General features: G+C 50.3%; 1 pseudogene; it reads right to left on the bottom strand.

Moving 5' to 3' along the window:
- Window positions 1–11,135: 11,135 nt before the first annotated feature.
- Window positions 11,136–11,891, bottom strand: LOC117309384 (CDGSH iron-sulfur domain-containing protein 1 pseudogene; annotated as a pseudogene).
- Window positions 11,892–17,729: the final 5,838 nt, after the last annotated feature.

Raw genomic sequence — 17,729 nt, 5'->3', positions numbered from 1 at the left:
CCCAGGGAGAACAAAACCCCAGTGGCTCTTCATGCCCGCTCTGCTCACAGATGCCCAGTGACCAACCAGGTCGCTCCCACAGCCGCGGGGAGGGGGGGCGGGGCAGACAGGCAGAGGTGGAATAGCCAAGTCCACCTTGGTGTGGAGGGTCAGGATGGGAACTGGAGCTGGGAAAAGAGTGCCAGAAAGGGGCAGGAGTCAGGGGGCCTGACCTTTCCACATTCCTAATTCAAAGGGCAGGCTGCATTTGGGGCTGCTTGCCAAGGCTGGGGACAGCCGGTGAGTACCAGGCATGCGGGGCCCTCCAATCCAGGGCACCAGACAGTGCCCAGGTCCCCCTCTCTAATGGAGAAGGTGATCCAAAGATTGGGCACTGGGCACAATTTGCCCTGGAGTGGGAGTTGTGGAATTTTTAATTTCAGAGATTCTAGACGACTGGAACCTACACCTTAGTGATAGTCTAGGGCTTTGCAGGGGTTCAGAAATTCTGAGTTCTGGGTCAGGGAGCAGACCTCCCAGGCTCCAACTCTGGAGCTCTGGTTGCAACAACTCTAGTTGCAATGATTTGAAGTTCAGGGATGCTGTTGTAGGGTGCTGGGGGAGGCTGGAAGAGTCTGGGCAGGCAACCCAGGGAGGATGGAAGGAGTGAGGGCCACTCTCAGGGGTTCAGACACGTCTCCCCAAATTAGTGGGAACCTTTCTTATTTTTCTTTCATTCAATTTTTTTTTCAGGGAAGAAAAATATCTGTGGAGTTCTGTGTCCTCCAGACAATTGCACTGTCTGTGTCTGTGTCTGTGTCTGTAACTGTCTGTGTGGCTGTCTGCTCATCTCCCTCAGATTTGGAGCTGACAGAATTCATATCAGAAGAGTGAGCACAGGGACATCTGTGTGCGGAATGACTGTGCCTCCTCGAACCTGCCAATCGCTCCTGGCACGAGCTGGGTAACAAATGCCTGTTACCTCGGAATGCTGGCGGGTGGGGGTGGGGTGGGGGAGGGCGCCTGGCACCACCCGGCTGCCGAGCCCTGCCAAGGCCCCCGCCTGCCCTCAGCGGGTCCCGCCCGCCTTCCCCGAGTTGGGGGTCCACGGAATTGGATTGCTCGTTAATTAGCAGCGGTTAGAGAATTTGGGTGTCTCTCAGCCCGGGCCGACCGGCCTCGTCAGCCTCCCTAATCCGGAGCCTCCTCCCCTCCTCCCCTCCCTCCATGTTCTCCGGATAAGCTCCGGGTTTCTACTGAGGGCGGGCGGGCGGCCAGCTGGGGATGGGGTGGCTCGCGGAATGCAGGGAAAGGGGTCTCTGGAGGGAAGAATTCCGCCGAAGTTGCCAGGAGGTGTTTCTGTCTCGAAGCGGGAGGCTCTGTGCGGAGGGGGTCTGCATAGACGCGGCTGGGCTGTGGGGTGGGGCAGAGAGACCGTAGATCGCGGACAGAGGACCGAAGAGAGACGGGGCTGAGGAGCTGCGGCAGAAGGGAAGGAACGAGAGAAGGCAAGAGGCCGAGCCGCACCGTCCCCGGTTCCCTCCGCGCCAGGAGCCTCCGAGACTCGGCCCAGCCCGCAGCCGCGACCCCGCGGGCCTCCGCCGCCCCTCGGCCCAGGCCTCCGGCCGCGCTCCCCGATCCATCAGCCGGTTCTGCTGTCGGAGGTGGGGGAAGGGAGGGCGCCACACCACAGCCGGTGCCAGCTTGGGGTGGGGGTGGGGGTTATTGCGAGGAGGGGCGGAGAGCACATCTAAAATTCCGAGACATCTGTTCACCCAGGGAAGAGGCACCGGGCGCAGGAAGGTTGGGCGCCCCACCCGCGGTTCTGCCCGCGGTTCCAGGGGCGGGACTCCCGACCCCCCCGACCTCAGCCAAGCCCCCACCCCCAGCCACCAACGCTGGCCTGCACAGGGAGGAGGAGGGGGGCGCCGATCTGGGGATCGGACTGGGGGTGTGAAATTCAGGAGCTGCTGTGCTACTGGTGGGTCCTCAGAAGGGGAGAATCAGGGCCCAGGAGGGCTGTGTGGGGTGGAGATCCTGCAAAGGAGGATGTGGAAGGATGTCTGTCAGGCTAGATCTCCTCAGAGCACCCACAGACACCCTCCACAAACACACAACTCAGAGATCATACACACTCAGATATGAATGCTCCCCTTCTTGTAAACATGCATAACTGGCCCCCTTCACACTCAATCACTTATTCATTCAAGCAGTTTTACAGATACTTGGTCTGTGCTGGGCCTGGGCTAGATAGTGGGGACATACCTTCTTACCCAACAGGAGCTGTGAGCACATTCAGATACCCAAGTGCACGGGCCCTCACACTGCCCTGACACTCACATAGATCCTAGTGGGAGGGGGACCTGGAGGGAGGAGGTTCCAGTGGCAGCACCCTCCTCCTCATCATAAGCAGCTTCCCCCAGGGGAGCCCAGGGCAGTGTCTAGGAGCCCCAACGGGGGGCTCTGGACCCACTGCCAGGCACTTCTCACTTGCTTACCTACTCCTTATGGGTGGGAGCCCCTGCCCCCAGGTTTTCCCTGAACAAGTTCCAACCCCATTGCCCATCAAGTCTTAATGACAACCTCTCTCTCTCCCTGCCTTGACCTGGCACCTGCCCCTCCACCTGGGCCGCCCTAGCTGGGCTAACAGAGGCCAGGCCTCTCAGCTGGGAAATGTCCACGTGGTTGCTACTTAAAAACTGATTTATGAGGCCGTGGCGGCTGCGGAGGTTTGGCCTGCGGTCCTGGTAGTAATCAAGGGCATATGCCCATCTCGCCTGGCACTGCCCAGCTTGTGAGCCCAGCCCTGGCCTCTGCTCTCCTGTTGGGATGGGAGAGGCATAAAAGGTACCAAGTCTTCTTTCTCTTCAAGTCATCTCTCTCCTCCTCCACTCTCTTCCTTTTCCTCCTCCTCCTCTTCTTCCCTTTCCTCTCTCCCTCCTCCTTTCATCCCTCCTCCTTCCCTCCCTCCCTCCCTTTCTCTTCCTTCTCTCCCAAGTGGCACGGACCAGCCTGTGTGCCGGGCTGGCGCTCACAGCTGCAGCCCATCTGCTATGATTGAATAGTGACAGTGATGAGACAGGAGCTGGGGGGAATGGGAGGACATGGGGGCTGCCCTGCCACCCCTCACCCCTCCTTGTGCCAGCCCCCACATGCTTCCTTGACCTCCAGAATGAGGCCATCCGTTTGGCCTGTGAAGGGTGGGGAAATCCCACACCTCTAAATAGTGGGGGAATTCCTTTTCTCCCAACTAGATTCCTGAGAAGAAAGAAGGTGAGGGGTAGGTAGAAAAAAGGCAAAGGAATCGAGGTTGGGAGAGCAGTCTGGAAGAAATGCCCCACATGTCCACATCCGTACAGGCTTGAGCAGGACCGAGGCACCAGCACTGAATAGGGTGGGGTGCTGAGGCTCCAGTCTTGGTAGAGAAACACTGTTGTAGGTCCAGGGTCCAGCTCTTTCAGGAATCCAGGAAAACATCCTTAATGGTCCCTGAGGCACCCTGTTCCCTGGACCATGAGGTTCCCCCTCTGTACCCCAGCAAACCTCCTGGCTCCTTCTCTTCAGGAGTAAATTTGAAAAGCCGGGAAAATCACAGTGCCCAAAGGTGGACCTGAGACTGTAGCAAGAAGGTCTAGTCATAGATGAAAGATTTCTCAGCTGATCCTAGTGCAAGACCAAGATGCAGCAACAACATGGAAACTAGCATATGTTTGGAGTTTATTATGTATCAGTAACTGACAAGCATTATACATGACCTGATGAGCACCTCAACCACCTTATGAATTTGGGACTCTGGTTATACCTATACTATAGGTAAGGACACACATTTTGCCCAGCTTGTATCCTAGGCTTGGCTTCTTCCCTCTTGATAGGAAAAAAAGAAAGAATAATTACGAGGTCAAAAAAACTTTAGGAAAAACAAACAAACAAAAAAAAAACTTCAGGAGATCCAGTATCCTTTCTCTTCCACTTACTCTTCTTCTTCTGCTTCTCTTCTTCCTCTGCCTGCTTCTCATCCTAAGTCAAATATCCACTCTCCAGTGACCATCCACACATGTTGCTTTCTCTTCCTGCCACTGGTGTAAATAGGTGGAAATACCCCCAAGGGGGCACCCACTCTTCCCATCCCACCCACGGGGAAACCACACAGGCAGATTTGATTGCATCTGGCCTCACCCACCCTGTTTGCTAGGGCAGCTTCTCCTCACATCCATAGTCTTGGCCCATGGGGTCTTTTGCTTGAAGCTCTGGGTGAACGATGCCACTGTGAACAGCTCCAGGACTTCCAGTCTAATCTGGGCCTCTGGGAAGCTCGAGAGAAGCAATTTGCTCCACCTGGCATTCTTCCTCTGCCCTTTCCCTGGACACTGTAGTCTGTCTGGGTCATTCATGCCCTCTCTCACTCCTCCCATCTGCATCTCCACCCTCCCCCTTCCTCATTCTCCAATCTCTTTCCTCCTCCCTTCCTTCTTTCATCCTCTGTCTATCTTCACAATTCTTTCTCTTCCCCTTTCCTCTTTTTTCTCTCTCTCATTTCCCCCTTCATTCTCTCTTGCCTAGTTATATGGTAAACGTTTTGGTCCTTGAAATCCTCCCCTCCCAATCAGGAAAGTGGGCATTACTCGTGTTCCATAAATTTCACAACTAAGAGGCTGCTGGTGGGAGATCCATTCTTACTAGGCAATCCTACCAGAGGGAAGCTTTTATCTCAAGAGAGGGAGATAGTAAACCATAATCCAATCTTGTGGATAAAATTAAGCAGTCACTAAATCCCTGCAATCCCCAGAACAAATCCAGATCAACATTGTTGTCCACTTGCCCAACACCATTTGGGATAAGAAATCATGTGGGGAGCTATTTGCAGGGTCACTATTGGGTTTCCCTGGTGTCTCTCTCCTTACTATACTGTTTTAAGATCCTCCAGGGCAAGAAGACACCCTGAAAAAGACAACTGGGGGTCAACAGAAAGCACACATCCAGGGTCCCTCACATGCCATTGTACCCTTACCAAACTCTTTTCATTCTTGGCCCTGAAAGGCAAAGATAGATAAATCCTTGAGCCTGATACTGCACTTGGGCAGGAATGGGGGACTGAGATCACCTTCCATTATCATCTCCCTCTCCTTGTCCCAGTGTTCACAATATTTTGTTTCTCCTGGTATCTTCTAAACTCTCTCTCTCTCTCTCTCTCTCTCTCTCTCTCTCTCTCTCTCTCTCTCTCCCCCCTTTATCTGTGGATTTCCCCCTCCCTTCTCTTCTCTCTCCTCCATTCCTTCTTTCTTGTCCATTACCTATCCTAAGTCTCTTTCCAGCTCTTCCTTCTGTAAAGAGGTCTGTCTGATTTCAGCACCACGGACAGAGGCACTGGGTGGGTTTGCCTGACCGGCGGGGCCGGACCCTAGCGGGTCTACTTCTGCCTGCCGGGATCTGTGCAAGTGGTGACTGCCCACGAGTTACTTTCGGCGTGTGTGATTGTGCGTGTGTGTGTGTATGTGAGTGTACCCAAGCCTGTGTGAAGCCCGTGTCTGTGCCTCTCTGGGGCACACGCCTGTGGGCATTTCCGGGTGCATCTGTGTGTTTGTATCTGTCTGTGCTGTGTCCCCGCCTGCTGCCTGTGTCCCTGGCTGAGAAAGGGGACGGGATGGGGACGCTCCGTTCTGGAGGTGGGGGAGGGAGCGGGTGGCTTAGTATCCCAGCCAGGCCTGGGGGGCGTCTTCCTTGCCCAGACGTGCTCCAGTCACCATGTGGCATGTGTGCCAGCCGGCACAGGCTGAGGGCATTCTGCCCCGGCAAGGGGGGAGGTGGAGGGGGATGCAGGCAGCTGGAGACAGGCAGGAAGAGGTGGGAACTGAGCTCAGAACTCAACTCTGGGGCCAGGCCCTTTCCATCCTGCATGAACTCCACTCACAGTCACGGGCATGAAGAAATATACAGATTATTTGCCTTTGTGAGGGCCTAGACAGCCAGATACCTCACTCACACACACACACACACACACACACACACACACACACACACATATCCTGAGGGAAATGCATGGGAGGCAGGTCTATTCCGGCTTGCACATGTGTGCAAGTCACCTGGCCCTTTTTGTACCAGTTCCTGCACAAATGCACACACACATACACAAACGCCCAAGCCATTCTTAGAGTGTGGGGGAGGCTTTGTGTCACAGAACAGGACATCATCATGTGAGTGGGCCCTTCCCTCCAATGATACCAGGCAACCACGGTAAGGGTCTGGTAGCTCCTATAACAACTGTTCATTGCCCGACAAACGGGCGGTGCAGGCCCTGGGGTTTTCATCAGGAGCGCCTGCCCTCTGCACCCAGGTAAATCTGGGGGGATACTGCTGTTTCTATGCTTCATCTGGGACAGAATGAGTGAGGGAGAGGGGACAGGCATCCGGATGGCTGTCCTCTCCATCAGTCACGCGCTCCTCGTGAAGTGCTCATCCCCCTCACAGAGCCTGGCGTACTGGAGACAATCCTAGATTACTCATCCCAGTTTCAATACTAAGTGGCTGTGCGACCCTGGGCAGGTTATTTCTCAGTGTAATTTAAATATGACAGTTCATGTAAAGGACTTAGCTCAAGAGAGTTGTCATTAAGTGCTCACTATCTGTATTGTGACATTAATACTATGGAAAGAGTGGTTAGCCAGATTGGATGAAATAATGTAGCTAAGCTTCCAGCACAGTGTCTGACCCATAGTGGGTGCTCAATGCATAGGAGGATAGTATAAATTTAGTGGTAGAATTTCAGGAATTTAGGCAGTTAAAGGGAATTGAGAATGAATGACAGTATTCTCTCTCCAAACTTGACCGGCATGCACTCCCAAGCACAGCGGGAGTGGAAGTTAGACTTGCAGAAAAGCTGAAGGGCAAGCGAGGAAGCAAAGGACTGGGGAGGTGAGAGGGAACCCCACTGTTGTGGGGCAGCCAGATCTCTGTCCTTCAGAAGCCTCTAGAGGGTCTCCATTCAAAGTCTGAACCCATCGTCCACATGTCTTCCCTCTTGTTTCTTCTCTTGGCTTCCCCATCAATAAATGGTACCACTGGTTAGTTGCTCAAGCCAGAAACCTGGCAGTCATCCTCAAGTTCTCCCTACCTCACTCTCCACATAGACTCTCACCAAAAACCACTGATGTACCCCGAGTCCAGACACCTCTCTCCTTCCTCAATGCTTCCCCCCTAAGCCAGCTCATGTCACTTCTCATCTCAGTCTCTGCTCTACCTCCCACCTTGCCCCCCTGCAATCCAATCTCCCACAGCAGCTAGGGTAATCTTTTTTTTTTTTTTTTTTTTGTGGTACGCGGGCCTCTCACTGTTGTGGCCTCTCCCGTTGCGGAGCACAGGCTCCGGACGCGCAGGCTCAGCGGCCATGGCTCACGGGCCCAGCCGTTCCGCGGCACGTGGGATCTTCTCGGACCGGGACACGAACCCGCGTCCCCTGCATCGGCAGACGGACTCCCAACCACTGCGCCACCAGGGAAGCCCTAGGGTAATCTTTTAAAAATATAAGCTGGGCCTTTCGCTCCCTGTCTTAAAATTCTGCAGTGGCTTCCTTAGCACGTAGAATAAAATCCAAACTCCTTACCTGCTGGGTCTGGTCCCTGCTTCCCTCCCCAGTGTCATTTTCTGCCTCTCCCTCTTCATACTCCAGCTTCACTGGCCTTTCTTTCCACTCTGCAAACATTGGAAAGATCACCTTCCCACCCTAGGGACTGAGCTGCTTTCTTGGCCCAAATCAATCCCCTCGCCTCCCTCTCACTCTTTTTGTGACCAGCTCCTTTTCACCCTTCAAGTCTCAGTTGTCCCCTCACCCCCATGAGAAACCTTTCCTGATGTCTTTATCCAAAGTGGTGCCCTGGTTATTCTCTAGTTCAGCATTCTGTTATTTCCTTTGCAGCACTTTACTTAACTCTTCATTTTATTTTTGTAAATTTATTTTATTTATTTCTTTTTGGCTGCATTGGGTCTTCGTTGCTGTGCCCCGCCTTCCCCTAGTTGGGGCGAGCAGGGGCTAGCTACTCTTCGTTGCGGTGTGTGTGCTTCTCGTCATGGTGGCATCTCTTGTTGTGGAGCACGGGCTCTAGGCTTGCAGGCTTCAGTAGTTGTGGCACGCGGGCTCAGTAGTTGTGGTTCGTGGGCTTAGTTGCTCCGTGGCATGTGCGATCTTCCCGGATCAGGGATAGAACCCATGTCCCCTGCATTGGCAGGCGGATTCTTAACCACCGTGCTACCAGAGAAGTCCTTTATTAGCTCTTGACTTGGTGTCTGTCTGTCTCTCCTGCTGGTCTGTAAGCTCTCTGAGGGTAGGGACTGTAGTATTTGTTCTGTTCCCACGGTAAACTCTGGGCACAGCATGCAATAGGTACTTAGCCAATGTGTTTGTATGGTTGAATTGATGAGTACTTTGATATATTCGAAGAGGAGTGGGGGAAGGGTAAGCAGGTCCTGTAGCCTGGGCTCCAGCCTGCCCCATTAGGGGTCTGTCTCATCTCTCTTTCTTCCTCTCAGGGGGCCTGTCTACTGGCAGCCTCCTAATTATATTTTACTTGACTATAAATCTTTTCGTTAAATGTAATTGAAAAATACACCTTTCCAATCATCACATTAACCTAGCATCCACTCTGAAGCTGTAATTAAAGACTTCCTAGAATCTCCCACTGGCTTGGGAAGAACTGGCTCAGAGATCATCCCCTGCCAATCCCAAACGTGTCAGCAACAGCCTTCCTGCCTCAGAGAAGGTGGAAGCACAGGACACATGCTGCTCACAGTTCAGGTTCAGGGGGTCGAGTATATTTTCCCTGTTCTCTCCCCGCTGCAGGACTCAGACAGCTGAGAGCAGTGCTCAGACCCCAGGCCAGCACTCCCTCTGGGACCTGAGGTCTGCAAGATCCCCCCTCCTCATTCTCTCCTGGGCTCTGGCTCAGAGCTGTCTCAGGTGGAAAGTCAGGGAGTAAGGGGAAAGAGAATGAATAAAAGCTCTCCCAGCACCTCAGATGAGTCAAGTCTGTCCCAATCAGTCTTTGCAGCTCGCTGAAAACAGGCTGAGGAAACTGATGCTGTGAGGGGCTCTGCAATACGTAGGGATACAGTCCAAATTGAAAGGCCAGGCTCTTAGAACCTAACTCATAATATTGCCCCTCTCAGAGTCCTGGTGCTGCCCTTGGTGACTGGTGCCCTCAGGCTAGCCCCTCTCCCTTTCCAGGACTCTAGTTCCTCAACTCTTCTGGTTCCCTAAGCCCAAAACTCCGGAGTCATTCTTGATAATGCTCTTTTACACCCGCACCTGATTCAAAAGCAAATCTGTCTGCTCGGCCTTCAAAATAAATCCAGAATCAGAGCACTTCTCATCTCCCCACTGCTACCACCCTGGTGCAAGCTGCCATATTCTAGCTCCTGGATGCCCACAGCTTCTGTCCTTGGTCTGCTTCAGTCTCTTTTTGTTGTAGCAGCCAGAGTGATTATTTATTTATTTAATTTTTGGCTGCATTGGGTCTCTGTTGCTGCGCACGGGCTTTCTCTAGTTGCGGAGAGCAGGGGCTACTCTTGGTCGTGGCATGCAGGCTTCTCATTGCAGTGGCTTCTCTTATCGCAGAGCACGGGCTCTAGGCATGCAGGCTTCAGTAGTTGTGGCGCACGGGCTTAGTTGCTCCGCAGCGTGTGGGATCTTCCAGGACCAGGGCTCGAACCCGTGTCCCCTGCATTGGCAGGCGGACGCTTAATGACTGCGCCACCAGGGAAGCCCCTATTTATTTATATATTTATTTGAAATATAGTTGCATACAATATTACATTAGTTTCAAAGAGTAACTTTTTAAAAAATAACAGCTTTAGGGAATTCACTGGTGGTCCAGTGGTTAGGACTCTGCACTTCCACTGCAGGGGCACCAGTTCCATCCCTGGTGGGGGAACTAAGATCCTGCCAGCCGCATGGCCAAAACAAACCAACCCACAAAAATAACAGCTTTATTAAGATATAATTCACCTATTTAGGTGTACAAGTCAATGGCTTTTTAGTATATGAATGGAGCTGTGTGACCAACACCACAGTCAATTTTGAACATTTTCACCACCCCCCAAAGAAACCCATACCCCTTAGCACTCACTCCCCATTTCCCCGCTAGGCAAACAAGATTAAACATCACCTTCTCTAAGAAGTTTTCCAGACTACCCCATCCAAAACTGTGCCTTGTTTCCCTTTCCCCCTTCTTGCTTTTTCTGTTGTTGTTGGTACGTATCACCACCTAAAATACTATGTCTGTTGCACATTTATTATGTTCACTGTCTAGTTTCCCCATCCCCACATCACACTCAACAAGGTTCCTGAGGGGGGCGCTTTATTTATAGTAGCACTCCCAGCACCTAGGACAGGAACAGGTACATAGTAGGTGCTCAGTAAACAAATGTTGCATGAATGAATGAACTCAATAATAAAGGTATTGAGATCAAGGACCTCAAAAGTGGCATCCATTCTCTAGGGGCTGGCAATGAAGACCCATCCTGGGGCCAGCTCTCTGGTGCCTGGATTTCTCTTTCTCCTTACTCTTCCCTCTTGGTCTTCTTTTCTTTCCTGCTTCAGGCACATATTCCCCTCACCTCCACCCTCTGGGCAATCCTTATCACAAACTCCCTAATCTGTAGACTTGACCCTCCTCCTACTCTCATTCTGCCCTGACCAATCCCTGGCTCTTCCCCATTCTGTTTTCAGACTCAACCCTGGAGAACATCAAGCGGGCGGTCTTCGGCAGGCTATTGGAAGAATTGTCGGTTTCACTGCTTGAGTCCTTCAAGAGTGATGAGCCCTCCAGTAAGCGTTCACATTACTGTGCATACAACTTTGGCCAGGCCCTGAGTTGAGTGCTTTGGACCAGCGCTGTCAGATAGAACTTTCTACAATTATGGAAATGCTCTATTTCTTTTTCTTAAAATTTATTTTATTCAAGTATATTTGAGTTACAATGTTGTGTTAATTTCTTCTGTGTAGCAAAGTGATTCAGTTATATATATTCTTTTTTTTTTTTTTTTTTTTTTTTTTTATTAAGAGATTAACGTAGTTTAATCACACCCAATTTACTTTCTAGGTTAGCTAAGTAATATTAAATGGTGATAATTTTTCTTTGAAATTACAAGTACAATCTGCACAGACATGATTTTGAGAATAATTTAATACGTTAACTTCGCCATACAACTATATTGTAATGTCATATTTAAATGTAAAGAAACGGATCCTTACAAGACCAAAGTAACCCACAGTCCATGAGACTGGATTTTCCTTTTTCCTTTTTTTTTTGTTTCAACAAATGTGCACCACGATGGTTCAACAAGTAAGGCAAATGCCGTGAATACGAAAGCTGTAGTTTGCAATATACCACATCTAGAACCCAGGGGAGGTGAATTAGACACAAGTGGTACTCATTCTAATTAAATGATCAGGAAACATCATGACAAGTTGGTCTGCAGCATCAAAAGTGTCCATTTAAGTGTCTTTTTTCTTAATGATCAGAGGTCCCACGTTGTCTCCAGTTTCTTCATTGTGTTTTGTGTGAGAGCCATCACAGAGTGGGAACTTCTTGGACCTCCAACAACGGCAGTACACAGCTTTATCTCCCAAATCCTCCATGTCAAAAGCATGTACTACCTTGGGGTTGTCTTTCTGGATGTGAGGGTTTACCATAGATTTGTTGCGATGATCTTTGATATAAAATCTTTTGTAAGCTAGATAACCAACTGCAGCTGTCCCAGCAGCAATGGTAACCGCTGCAATCCATTCAACTCGTACGCTGGAAGTCATACTCATGGCGCCGTCGCTTGCAAGAATGTACACAAGACACTGAGCACAGACCGGCTCGAGTGGACAGCGGGAGTCAAGGTAAAACAGATGTCTGTCCTAAGGGCGAACTGCAGGCTGCCTATATATTCTTTTTCATATTCTTTACCATTATGGTTTATCACAGGATATTGAATACAGTTTCCCTGTGCTATACAGTAGGACATTGTCGTTTATCCATTCTAAATGGAATAGTTTGCGTCTACCAACCCCAAACTCCCAGTCCATCCCTCTCCCTCCCCACCCCACACCTTGACAACCACAAGTCTGTTCTCTATGTCTGTGAGTCTGTTTCTGTTTTGTAGATAGGCTCATTTGTGCCATATTTTAGATTCCACGTATAAACGATATCATATGATATTTGTCTTTCTCTTTCTGACTTACTTCACTTAGCATGATAATCTCTAGTTGATCCATGTTGCTGCAAATGGCATTGTTTTGTTCTTTTTTTTTTTTTTTTTTGCGGTATGCGGGCCTCTCACTGTTGTGGCCTCTCCCGTTGCAGAGTTGTTCTTTTTTATGGCTGAGTAATATTCCACTGTATATATGTACCACAACTTCTTTATCCATTCATCTGTTGATGGACATTTAGGTTGTTTCCATGTTTTGGCTATTGTGAATAGTGTTGCTATGAACATAGGGGTGCATGTGCCTTTTCAAATTATAGTTTTGTCTGGATATATGCCCAGTAGTGGGATTGCTGGATCACATGGTAAGTCTATTTTTAGTTTTTTAAGGAACCTCCATACTGTTTTCCATAGTGGCTGCACCAATTTACATTCCCACCAACAGTGTAGGAGGGTTCCCTTTTCTCCACACCCTCTCCAGCATTTGTTAGGAAATGCTCTATTTCTGTTCTGTTCAATACAGTAGTCACTAGCCAATATGAGATTATCAAGTGCTTTAAATGTGGCTAAATATGACCAAGGAAATGAATTTTAAATTTTATTTAAGTTTTGGACTTCCCTGATGGTGCAGTGGTGAAGAATCTGCCTGCCAATGGAGGGGACGCGGGTTCGAGCCCGGGTCCGGGAAGATCCCACATGCTGCGGAGCAACTAAGCCCGTGCACCACAACTACTGAGCCTGCACTCTAGAGCCCGCAAGCCATGACTACTGAAGCCTGTGCGCCTAGAGTCTGTGCTCCACAACAAGAGAAGCCACAGCAATGACAAGCCCGTGCACTGCAACAGAGTGGCCCCACTCGCCGCAACTAGAGAAAGCCCTCATGCAGCAACGAAGACCCAACGCAGCCGAAAATAAATAAATTTATATTAAAAACATCATTTAAAATTTTTAATTTAATTTAAATCAATTTAAATTAAAATAGTCACATGTGCATGTGGCTAGTGACTTCCGATTGGGCAATGCAGGTTTAAACATGTTATTTTATTTAATCTTTACAATTATCTTGAGGAGTAAGTATGATTGCCACCATTTTACAAATGAAGAAGAGTGGTTAAAAATGGGACCACCCTCCAATCTAGATCACCTTTTCATGACTTCCCCCGCACCATAGCATTTACTGCCTTCTAATATAATTTACTGATGTACTATGCCTGTCTCCTCAGCCAAAATATAAGTTCTCTGAAGGCAAGAATCTTTGTCTGAAACATCCCAGAGCCTCAAACAGTGCCTGGCACATGGTAGGATATCAATGAAATTCTGTTGAATAAATGAACACACATGCTCAAGGTACTTCTGCCTTTGCAGCAGGAGGGCTGGATTCTAACCTGAGCCCCTTTGCTTCCAAAGCCTGAGTTCTTTCCCTTGAAGCCATTTTCTCTTAAGTAGTCTCCCCAGCTCCCTCCCCAAGTTCTCTTCCTTGGTGACCCTGGCCTGACCCAGGAGTTCCCTGCTCCTGCAATTTCTAGCCCAGGCAGAGATATGGCTTCTTTTATATGACCTTGGCTATGATGCTCATGAATTTTACTAAACTTTACCAAAACTCAGAGATCCTCCTGCCTTCAAGGCAGGAGCCCTGGGTCTGTTTTTCAGGCTGTGGCCCCAGGAGGTCTCCCCCTCCTCCTTGGTTCTCTTCCCACCTCAGACACTGCTATTCCTTCCCCTCTCTGCTGAGGAGGGGCTGGGCCAGGTGGCCTGGTCATTTCCTCCTTTCAGAGGGACACCTCTGGGGATGCAGCGACATGAAGGTAAGTAGGTAGAATCCTCCCCCATCCCCTGAGTCCCACCCCATGAGGAAGGTGATGAGGTATGTCCTCATGGCTGGGTGGAGGGGCAGGGGCTCTTCCTTGAAACTGGCAACTGGGGTTATTCATGACTCCATTAGGAGAGATGAGAGTTAGATAGCAGGAAGGACCTCCCAAAAGTTCGGAAATGAAGTAAAGGTATGAAGCCTCTTCCCAACTTAAGGGTTAAGAGAATTAAATGCACTCACTTTCCTGTACACTTTCTTGTACATCTTCCTGAATGGTCAATCACAGGTAAAAATGACTGCCGGCTCTCCCCTCAGAGCTCCAGAGCTCGTCCTTCTCCAACTTCTCTTTTCCACTCCTCCGCACCCCTTTTCCCACATCCCTCAGCTCAAGGCCACTTGCTGGGGCCAAAGGGGAGGGGGGCCAACTCCCTAGGTATCCCAGGGAATATTAAGCCACACCAAGAGGGAAGAGCTGACTTCTGATGTGTGGCCCAACCACCTTCTGGCAGTGAGATGGGAGGAAAGGCTAGGGCTTCAGGTCAGTCCCAGCTCTTCCGGATCATAGCTGTGTTGTCCAGAGAAGCTGGTCAACCTCTCTGAGCCTCAGCTTTCTCATCTGTAAAATGGGACTAACAGTATCTGCCCTACAGCATTATACGAGTTGGAAATGGCTCATGGGAAGTTCCTGGCACAGGGTAGACACTTAATTATTATGATTATTATTACTTAGGCTCCAGGAGGCCCTCTCTTTCATCCCCATGGATGATGGAGGACCTTTTCCGCGCCTTGTTCTCCTATTAGACCAGTGCAACGGTTTCCTTACTGGATTCCCTGCCTCTAGTCTCACTCTGTTCCAATCCAACCTCTACACCCTGCCAGAATTCTTCTTCTAAAACTCAATACAAACACATCACTCCCTTCTGAAAATTCCTCCCAAGTTCCCCACTGCCTACCAGGACACAGGAAGCATAGTGGATTAAGAGTGTGGCCTCTGGGGTCAGACCTAGGTTTGATGCTCAGTTCTGTTGCTTTCTAGCTATGTCTCTTGGACAAGTTACTTAATACCCCTGAGCCTCAGTTTACTCATCTTAAACATAAAATAACAGTATCTGCTTAGTGTGGTTATTGAATGAAGACACAAGGCAATCAATATAAAGTGTCTGACACGTGGAAGATGCTAGCTCTACCTATTACAACAATATGCAAAAGTTGTAACTCCTGAGAATGGCATGCAAGGCTGTCTATACCAGTTAGACAATAGGAAAGACTTCCCAGGTTTTGGGGGGGTTTTTTGCGGTACGCGGGCTTCTCCCGTTGCGGAACACAGGCTCCGGACCGGGGCACGAACCCGCATCCCCTGCATCGGCAGGCGGACTCTCAACCACTGTGCCACCAGGGAAGCCCCAGACTTCCCAGTTTTTAGAGCAGGATTGTCATGATGAAGCAGCTGGCCTGCCTGTCCAACCTTGTTTCTCCCCATCCTCCACTGAACCCCACGTTGTGGTTGGCAAGTGTGTTACTCACCATCCCCCACGCTGAGACTTCTTTCAGCGCCTTTGCACATGTTGTTCTTGCTGCCTTGAATGCTCTTTCCTTGCCCTCCTGGTAAATTCCTACTCATCAGTTAAGACCTCATTCAAGCCTACTGTCCTCTTCAAAGATTTCCCAGACCCCTGAGCAGGCTCAGTCGCGTTCTGGTCCTTCACCAGCCCAGCCCTGACCTCTGCTCAGCATCGGGTTAAGAGCCACATACTTCAGGACCAGGCAGCCTGGGTTTGAATTCTAGTTCTGCCACTTCCTAGCTGGGTGACCTCAGGCAAGTTACTTCACCTGTCTGTGCCTCAGTTTCCTGATCTGGAAAGGGGGGTAATGATAATCGTATCTATGCGATAAGGGTGTGAGGAGTAAATGAGTTACTACGTGTAAAGAATTTGCTCCCACTTGGCACAGGGTAAGTAATTATTATTCAAGCCTCGCTTGCCTTCCAGGGCAAGGTTTGGTCTACATGTGTGTCTTCCTCACTAGGCTGTGAGCTCAGAGGTTAAGGGCAGGAGCTGAATCATAGGCTGCTGCAGAGTAGACACTTGGCACCTCCACCTGGATGGACAGTCACGAAGGCTCTCCTTTATCAAGAGCTTTCTCGTCTGTCCCTTAGGGTGATTCTATGAGCTGGGTACTAATGTTCTTTCCATTTTACAGATGAGGAAACTGAGGCCCAGAGGTAAATGCCTTGGGGTCCGAGTAAGCGAGCAAGTAGCAGAACCAAGGGCTACTCTTGGACCCAGATGACTCCAATCAACCCCTCCTCCTCCCACTCCTGAGCCTCAATTTCCTCATCTATAAAATGGGACAATAGCTATTCTTCCCCTGTCTCAGGTCTACAGTGTGGATTAATTTATGTAAATGTAAGAGATCTTGAGGAAGAATGAGGTTGGAGTCCCCCTTATGAACTGGGTAATGCTTTGTCTAGGATAAAAACAAGAACTTTTCTAGGGGTGAAACTGAGGAGTAACTGAGACCCAAAAGGCCCCAAAGCCCCAATTCACCCCTCTCCTTAGGGTTTGTCTGGAGCCTGGGGCCAATTCAACAACCTCCCCCCTTTCCTGGACCCACTGCCAGCCCCTCCGCCCCTTCACCCGCCACCCATTGCCACTGGAAGACAATGGTGGGCAGGCCCAGCCTTTGTGAGAGAGGTCAGGCCAGTTCATCTTGGGCTGGGCTGGGGAGGGGCGCATAGGGGGACCAGGGGAAGGGAGGAGAGAGGACGGCTAGTGGGGACAGACAGCAGAGGGTCTGTGAGGGATGGGAGGACGTGGGAGGCCAGAAGCCTGAGGAATAAAAGCTTGAAACAGGCTTTGGGGAGCTTTTCCTCCGAATGTAGATTTGAGCTCCTATTAAACTTGCCAAAAATTTGTGTTAGCTAATGGATTCTTAATTCTGTCTAAAATGAGAGAGGGAAAATTATGCCATTCATCTTGTATTGGTTTGAAATTACATCTGACACCTAATCGATCATACTGTGGAACATTAACTCTTTGGAAGAGGCCCAACTTCTCCTCTCTCCCTTGCTTTCCAGTGTTCTCCAGCCGCTCCCACCCCCTGACTCCTTCTTTTGTATTTCATTAACTAAGCAAAGCTCTGGCTGTCTCTGGGGGTGAGGGGTGGGAGTTAGGGAAAGGGTTCATTTGAATCAAAGGAGATAAGCAGGCCCCCAATCTTGTGCCCAAAACCAGAGCCCCAGCTTCCAACCTTCACGTGACCTCTCTCTGCCTCCTTTTTCCTGTGCATCCTGAGATCTGGAAGCACAGAATGGAAGGCATTGGGGTGTGGGGTGACCTCAGAGCCACCTTGGGGGCACCAGGGAGAGGCAGGGAGCCAGTCAAAGCTGAGCTAGCACCTGGGGCTGGGGCAGGGGCCGTGGCAGGGGGCTCACCTGCGACTTGCCTGGCAGATGGGTGAGACGGAGGAGGGCAGATGACAATAGATTTGCCTCTGGGGATCCTGATGAGCTCTGACTGAAAACCCCAACCCCAGACCTGCTTTTCCAGGAGGAGGACTTTCTGGCAGCAGGGAGAGCCCACTGGAGGCCGACAGACCTGGGCTAGGATCTTGGCTTCACTGCTGATGAGCTGTGTGACCTTGGGCAAGTTACATAACACCTCTGAGTCTCAGTTTCCTCCTGTGGCACAGAGCTTTCTGTGAGGGTGAGAACTGGATGAGACTATCCAGGTAAAACTGGGACAGAGCCCGTCGCCTG

The sequence above is a fragment of the Tursiops truncatus genome, chromosome 20 (genome assembly GCF_011762595.2).
Source record: "Tursiops truncatus isolate mTurTru1 chromosome 20, mTurTru1.mat.Y, whole genome shotgun sequence".
Taxonomy (NCBI): Eukaryota; Metazoa; Chordata; class Mammalia; order Artiodactyla; family Delphinidae; genus Tursiops; species Tursiops truncatus.
The sequence above is the reverse complement of the archived record's forward strand: the minus strand, read 5'-3'. Positions and strand labels throughout refer to the sequence as shown.